Source organism: Schistocerca piceifrons, chromosome 3 (genome assembly GCF_021461385.2).
Source record: "Schistocerca piceifrons isolate TAMUIC-IGC-003096 chromosome 3, iqSchPice1.1, whole genome shotgun sequence".
In the NCBI taxonomy this organism is placed as follows: Eukaryota; Metazoa; Arthropoda; class Insecta; order Orthoptera; family Acrididae; genus Schistocerca; species Schistocerca piceifrons.
The window spans coordinates 805,881,647-805,890,104 of record NC_060140.1 but is presented as its reverse complement, the minus strand read 5'-3'; positions in this window follow the sequence as shown (position 1 = coordinate 805,890,104).

The window sequence follows — 8,458 nt, the reverse complement described above, 5'->3', positions numbered from 1 at the left end:
AACCATTAGTGACGACAATCAACGTAAATAAGCATAAAACATGGTATCAGAAGCATAAATCTGGATGGCTGATCAGTGGAAACGCGTCTTTTAGTCCGACGAGTCAACGTTTTCGTTATTTGCATCTGGAGAGCGCCAAAAGAAGCCTACAATCCTGACCGCTTCATTCCAACGGTTAAGCATGGGGGTGGAAGTGTGATGGTGTGGGCAACCACATCATGATGTTCTGCTGGTCCCATCATTACTCTCAAAGATCGTATTACAGCCAACGATTATGTGAACAGTTTAGTTGGTCAGGTGCATCCCATGATTCAAATGTTGTTCCCAACAATGGTGCGATACTTCAGGACGATAATGCACCCATCCTCACAGCCAGGACCGTACAGTCGTGGTATAAGGAGCATGCAGCTGAACTGCAGCGTCTTCCCTGGCAAGCACAGTCTCCGCATTTGAACATTATCGAACCCTTGTGGGCGGTATTAAGGCGCAGACTCCGGAGCAGATTTCCGCCTCCCTCGTCACTACTGGAGTTAGATGAGCTTCTGATCGAAGAGTGGTATAACATTCATCTGGAGACTATACAATCATTATATGCCAGTATTCCAAGAAGAATCGCAGCTGCATTACGAGTAAATGGGGCGTCCAACCCGTTATCAATAAACCATTCCCGAGTAAGTACAGGTGTTCACATAATTTTGTCTATCCCCAGTATATTACTTATAATGTTTGTTTGCTGCCAATAGCATGATTTTGTTTGATTTCTTTGGTGGTGTTGTTGCGTTGTTGTGTTCAGACGTTTCCGTTGTTTGTGTAGCACAATGTCATATGATAATCAGTGCTGGATATCTGCTCTTACTTTCAACTCCCCCTCCCCCCCCCCCCTCCACCTATCACACACTGTTCGTTCTTGGGAGTTCAGTATTGCAGGTAACCAACGCCCGCTCTCTTCCCATCCTCAACAACAATCTGCAGAATCCACTTCACATCTCGACGCCGAGCGCAGAAACTCAGATGTTTTCAGTAAATTACAGGCTGCTGACGCGCGAAGAATAACAGTAATTAGCAGGAAAAGCCAATTAGATTGTGTCTGCGATGTTTCCCCCACCTCTCTCTTTTTCAGACACTTTCGCTGAAGCTGCACGCCAGACAGTAGCGGAAAAGCGCTCCTGTTTCACGCGTTGACGCCAGGCGCAGTCTTTCGCTTGGAAGAGCAGGGCTCGGTAGCATCCTTCGATGGTCATGAATACATCTCTACGGACCTACAAGCATGGTTGCACGTTTAAAGACATTGACACACTAACACTCGCGCGTCCACCCGAATATTTATCATCAGTGCTAAAACAAATTTTCGAATTAAAGAAAAAGAAAGGAAAAAAATGAAATCGAAGGCTGAAATGGCTTCACTGGAACATATCACAGTCATCTTTGTTTTGTTGTTTGCCTCTAGTGCGTATCAACTACAACAACTAATGTAACAGCTTAACAAAGCTAGTCTGAAACTAGGTATGAAATCCATGTACAACAACATTAAAATAAAGTACAGGATGAGCGTTAAGTCCTCCCCTGATAACAAAATTTTATTCCTAAGGAACTGTGCTAAATGTAGCTTTGAGGTTTGTTGCAAATGGCAGCTTTACTCACGAAGTTTTCATGGCTACAGCTGGACATACGCTCTTACATCGTCTGATTTCTCTTCTCTCTCTTGTTACAGGTAACTTAATTTATCACTGCTGCTGACAATGGTTTCTGTGCTGAAGAAAGCGCAGTGCTTTTTGTGCTTCCCTAAACTACAGCGACCTATTACATTCGCAGTTCAGCGGCAATTTCGAAGTGCCTATCGCCGAGAGCAGCCAGATGTGAAGAGCACCAAAGGATGACATGAAAAGTTTAGAGAGACTGGCAGTGATGGTAACAAGGCAAGAAAAGTGGACCTGGAGTGGGCGACGAGACTGTCGATGAAGTACGTACAGGATTTCAGCGCAGTCCGCGGAAATAGAAGCGTCGCGTTTCCAGACATACAAGATACCTTAATGCATGGTAGTAAATGTTTTACACAATATTTTAACGGCAGGATTTCAATGTACGTGAAGCGCAACTCCTGCAAGCTTCGCACCCAGATGATAGGCCCAGGACTGCTGAGTTTTCTACGAACGATAAAATAAAGTTAGTTTTACCGATGATGCGACTTTTCACATCTCCGGGAAAAGTAAACAAGCATAATATCCGGATATGGGGGTTGGAGAACCCACGTATCATGGTACAGTAGGTAATAGCGGGCAATGAACGTGCGGTGTGGGGAACTGGACAACGCCATTATTGGGCCGATCTTTATCACTGCAACAGTTTATCTGCAAATGTTGGAACTTTTCGTTGCACCTCGGTTTCAGGAAATTAAGATACGAGTAATGTTTCAGCAAGATGGGGCTCTGCCATACTGGGGCTTGTACGATCATCCGTTCTTGGATGAAACCTTTCCAAGACAGATGGATTGGTTGAGACGGTCCAACATCGTGGCCATCGCGTACAACTAACGTAACCCCTCTTGCCCTTTTTTGTGGAGTTAATTTATTAAGAGATTGTTCAGCTCACCATCTCGTGATGTGCATTCTCTTACGGTGAGACGTTGGCAAAGACATGGAGAGAAATTGAGTATCGCCTAGGCGTTCTATGGGAGACAAACGGAACACATATGGAACTGAATCCGTAAATAACTTTGCATCATACCGCACAGCTGTACCTTGCGCTATTCCTTAGAAAAAGTTTTCTAATCAGTGGAAGACTTTATGCCCACCCTGTACAACTTTATGACGACATCAGTAAGTATATTTTTCAATACATCTCCCTAACTATACCTGTGAATCAGTGAGGATCGTGTAGGCATGCAAGATGATCATGCAAATATGTCACGATAAGCCATTCGTCCAGTTTTGTGTCTCTTTTTATTCCTTGCCAAATTTCAATTTACGGTACCTTTCCTCAATTTCAGTATAATTTTATCCTTTATTGGTTTTACGTGTATTTCACATTCTTCTTCTCCTGGTTTCATATACTGAGGTCTGATTTGTGCAATACTTACTCCACTCTCGATTTTTTGTCCCCCGTCTTTTGAGATGCAATCGTCTCTGCTCTATTACGGCACGCTGGCTACCTTGCGCGTTGTCACATTGAGAATCCCTGCTCCAAGACAATATCGGCGGGTAGGTTCTATTTTCTCCATCATCTAACAAGAACAGCAGGGCATCCCAGCGCCATGAGTCAATTATTTCATATTTGCTGCGTGTGACTCTGCCGTCAACTGCGTTGTAATTCGCTCCATTCTGAAGCTGTCCCCAGAAAGTTCCACGCATGGTTACAGCCTTTCGTGGCAGGAAAAACACGCCGATATTTCCACAGGCTGCCCCTCTCCTAGCCCACTCGAGGCTAAGCCATAAGAATGGAAGGGGTGAAGGGGGGGGGGGGACCGAAGAGAGGAAGGTGCCCGCTACTCGGGCCGCGCTATTGTAAGCCGTAAGCCGTAAGCCAACGCTGAACACAGGTGTTCAGCCAGCTGAACAAATCTATGCACAACAAAACACGTCCCGTAAAACCTGGCAGAGGGCCACACTCGAGCACCCAGAGAACACAAAATCCCGTCGAAAGCTTTGTAGGGTCAGACAACTGAAGTCTGCTGTTCCAAAAGCAAGGATTTTCCTCAATGCCTCTTCAACGACGGTCCAAATAGCGTTAGCGGAAGGAATTCTCTGTTCGCGGAGTATAAAGCTAATATTCCTTAGGAAAGCACAGAGAAAGCTAATTTGTTCCTGGCTTAACATAGCATCCCCTGCGAAAATGGAAGTGCTCTGTTTTCACAAAGACTACAGGGGAAACTGGCTGCCGTCTGGCGTAAATAGTCGTTGCCGCGTGCTGCAACGAAATCATTTCACAAAATTAAATATTCGGTTTACTTTTAAGCGATATGGTGGGATGGAAACAGAAGTGAGATTTGCGTATCTCTGCCAGCGTGGTAGCCGACTTCAAGAGTCTGCTGTTTCGGAGCAACAATTAATTATTGTGGAAGCAGTCTATTGCAATCAGCCATTACTGCGCATAACCCAAGCATAGTTAGCAGCAGAGCACCCGTTTTTCGATAGCGCATCAGCTGATAAATGTCATCACATCTCAGATTATTCAACACAACCAGAGAAAGCCATAGACACGTCTTCGAACACTGGTACAGCATAAAATTCGGAATGAAGGTTCATCCCTGCGTCACGTGTAATTTACATGTAAAAAATCATTCTAATATTCCTGCACGTATACCTCTGCCGTGCATCCGTCGATAGGGGCAGCTGCGAATAATATTCAACAGAAGAAAGTATGTGTTTTCAGAATATTCAGATATAGATCAATTATCCTATTTTCATCGCAGATGTGACGTTTTGGCATCCATTTGAAAAGGTCTGGGGTTGAAGAACGGATGTTACATGTAGCTAAACGTCCTCTTGCACTCGCGTACTACCGAATGCCTCATAACAACATGCTGGGTGCTGGGATAACAGTTAACAGCTGGTGACGTCTTTGTGAGAGGAAACAGCCTGTTTGATATTGCTAGTGCCTGACCTTGTTGTGTGCGCAATCATTACTGTACGAGAAGGTTGACGTAAGGTTGGTTGGTTGGTTGATTTGGGGGAGGGGAAAAAACAGCGAGGTCATCGGTCTCATCGGGTTAGGGAAGGATGGGGAAGGAAGTCGGCCGTGCCCTTTCAAAGGAACCATCCCGACTAAAGCGATTAAGGGAAATCACGGAAAAACTAAATCCGGATGGCCGGACGCGGGCTTGAACCCTCGTCCTCCCGAATGCGAGTACAGTGTGCTAACCACAGCGCCACCTCACTCTGTTTTACGAATGAACTGAATGTCCTTGAGAACGCATGAATGCAAGACGACGCTCCCCTTTAAGGGAACTCTTATGCAAGTAGATAATAATGACAGACAAAAATTGGGATACGTTTCTGTCACTATTCTAGATACGCTTATGGAGCAACAAATGATGGATCTCTTGTGAACAAGAACGGAAAATTTCTACAGGGAGAGACAAATAAAAGTGGGCCGGAGAACAGAGTTCCAGGGTACGAACAAACACAGCAGAGGAAAGGGCACGCAGTACTATCTTGCAGATTTTGAAAGTGACCACCATTCATGTCTTGGTATGTTTGGGCCCTAGTCAACAAGTTGCTGAAGGCAGATCGAAGGTCGACAGATGGAATTGCTGCAGGCTCACACGAAATGTTCTGCTGCGTTCTTGAAGACTATGAGGGTTGCTGCGATACTCCTTGGACACGAGGGCTCCGCACGCGAAGTAATTGCACACTGACGGATCAGCTGACTGGATGGCCGGCTAAGGCCGCGATCAACTGACCGCAGCTAACGACTCTGTGAAGATTCTGTAAATGTGTTCGAAAGTCCGTTCGGTTGTATGGCCAGTTGTTCCATCGTACTGGAAGTTTTTTCCTCCTCCGTTAATGTTGCCAAAAAATCGTATCCACTCGACCGGGCCAGTTTTACTTGCCCCATGCTGTATAAACTTGACAGATCACTCTCACAAAGACAAGAAGAAAAGAAAACGAGGAAAACACACAAAATTGTAAATCTTAATGTGATGGAATAGAACGGAAACCAGGGAAAGATAAGATAGAGCAAAAGTTTGTAAAAATTACTAGGGAAAGAGCATAACAAAATGTTTAAGAAACAAGGGCGAGAAAAAAAGAATAAGAAACAAGTGTGGACAAAAGACAAAATAGGAAACAAGAATGGAAAAAAATAAGGAAATAAGAAACAACGGTAGGGAAAAATGACTCGAAACGAGGGGAATAAGAATAAGAAATTAGAGAAAAAATAAAGAAAGAAGATACGAATTAACCAAAGAAGGAAAGAACAACGAAAAAAGTGGAAAATCAAGAATGTGGAAAAGAAACAAGAAATAAAGAATAATCCTAGTGTACTTTAATTCGTAGTAAAAGAAAGGAACTGCGTAACTTCACCATATTATTGGATCTACTGTTTCATGTCGTTTTGAAGATTTTGAGTAGTGAACGCTCATTTCAGTCATTTGCAAACGCAGGTGAAGAACGAACAAGAAAACGAAATACAGATGAAGACTGGAGGAAGAGAAAGAATGTAGCAATTCCAGGACAAGACAGGAGCGGGGCACGATAGAGATGTTGACAGCCTCTCGCTGTACTGGTATGGTATGCGCCGCGTGGGCCGCCTTCTACTCTCTGAGCTGCGCATTTGCATGCTTACGTTATGGCAATGCGCTGTACCGTTGCTGACCGTATATGCTGCCAGACTGGGCGACACGTAGCGTTCCGGGCTGCTAGCAGTGCTCTAGCTTCGAAATTTTTGTTTCACATTCGCACGTGCGCTTGCAAGACCACAGGGACGATATGCTGAATTAATAAACTTCGGAGCCGTGCGCTTTGCCCCAAGGATCAAACACTGCAGTCCGCCGTAGCTGGACTGTTCCTTATACTCTATTGTCCACTGATGTAGTGGTGCTTGCGAATACGTCCGAAGGCACGCTGCTCCATAGTTTCGCCTCTGGAGTAGACGACATCATCTCAGAATTATTGAGATACTTGGGAGAGCTAGCTATTATAAAATTACTTCACTTGGCGTGGAAGATATAAGATACAGGCGAAATACCCTCGTACTTCAGGAAAAATGTAAAATTTCAATTCTAGAAGGCAGGTGCTGACAGGTGTGAATAGTACCGACCCATCAGTGTAACATCATGGTTGCAAAATATTAACACGAATTATTTACAGAAGAATGTAAAAACTGGTGGAGGCTGATCTACGGAGAAATGTGGGAACACGTGACGTAATACTGACAGATATGTTTAAAAAAAGGCAAATCTACGTTTATAGATCATTTTCTTGTGTGTGGGCTTCACAGCTTCAATAAATTTGAAGGAGGACGTTGTTCCACCAGGTAGTGTTTCAAATTATTTTATTTGCACTACTAGTTTCTGGCACTGCCCATTCTCTAATGCGTATATAATAAAAGATGGGGATACGTTGTCCTCATTTCATCAAAACATTAAGTTCCATGCATATTTTTGTACGGCATTTGCAGACATCGAGAAAACTTTTGGTGAGGGGGCAGCGATAAGGCACACGGAGCGAAAGCTTATTTATAACTTCTACGGAAACCAGACTGAAGTTAAACGAATCCAAGGGCATGAAAGAGAAACAGTAGTTGAGAACGGACCAAGCCTATCCAGTCTGTACACTGAGCAAGCTGTGAAGGAAACCAAGGAGAATTTTGGAAAGAAACTTAAAGTTCAAGGAAAGAAATAGACTCTGTGACATCAAAAAAAGCCAAAGAAAGGCAATGGAATGTATTCCAAGTAAATAAGGCCTTGCTGAGTGACTTAGATTAGAAAATGGGCCAATAAAAGTAGTGGATAAATTCTGTTATTTGAGCAGCAAGAAAAATGGTTCAAATGGCTCTGAGCACTATGGGACTTAACATCTATGGTCATCAGTCCCCTAGAACTTAGAACTACTTAAACCTAACTAACCTAAGGACAGCACACAACACCCAGTCATCACGAGGCAGAGAAAATCCCTTGACCCCGCCGGGAATCGAACCCGGGAACCCGGGCGTGGGAAGCGAGAACGCTACCGCACGACCACGAGCTGCGGACAGAAATTTATTAATATCTAATGTAAATGTAAATGTTTGGAAGTCGTTTCTGAAGGCATTTGTCTGGAGTGCAGCTTTGTATGGATGTGAAACGTGGACGATAGGCGTTTCAGACAAGGAGGACGTGGAAATTTTGAAATATGGTGCTACAGAAGAACGCTGAAGATTAGATGGGTGGATTGAATAACAAATGAGGTGGTACTGAGTATAACTGGGAGAAAAAAAGAGATCTGTGGCACAACTTGGCTTATAGAAGGTATTCAGAATGTTCAAATGTGTGTGAAATCTTATGGGGCTTGAGTGCTAAGGTCATCAGTCCCTAAGCTTACACACTACTTAACCTAAATTATCCTAAGGACAAACACACACATCCATGCCCGAGGCAGGACTCTAACCTCCGCCGGGACTAGCCGCACAGTCCATGGACTGCAGCGCCTGAGACCGCTCGGCTAATCCCGCGCGGCAAAGAAGGTATTGGTAACTAGTAAATATTCTGAGGCATCGCGGCATCATTAGTTTGGTAGTCCAAGGAAGTGTGTGTATGTGTGTGAGTGAGGAGGGGGGGGGGGTGGCAAAAACTGCTGTGGCCGGAGTCTAAGGCTTGAGTGCAGTAAATAGGTTCAAATGAACGTAGGTTGTGGTTGTTACATAAATATGAAGAGGCTTGCGCAGGCTATATTAGCATGGAGAGCTGCATCTAACCAGACTTTGGACTGAAGACAACAACAGTTTCACTCTCGCTCCAGCATATTTGTATTGAGTAGTGCTC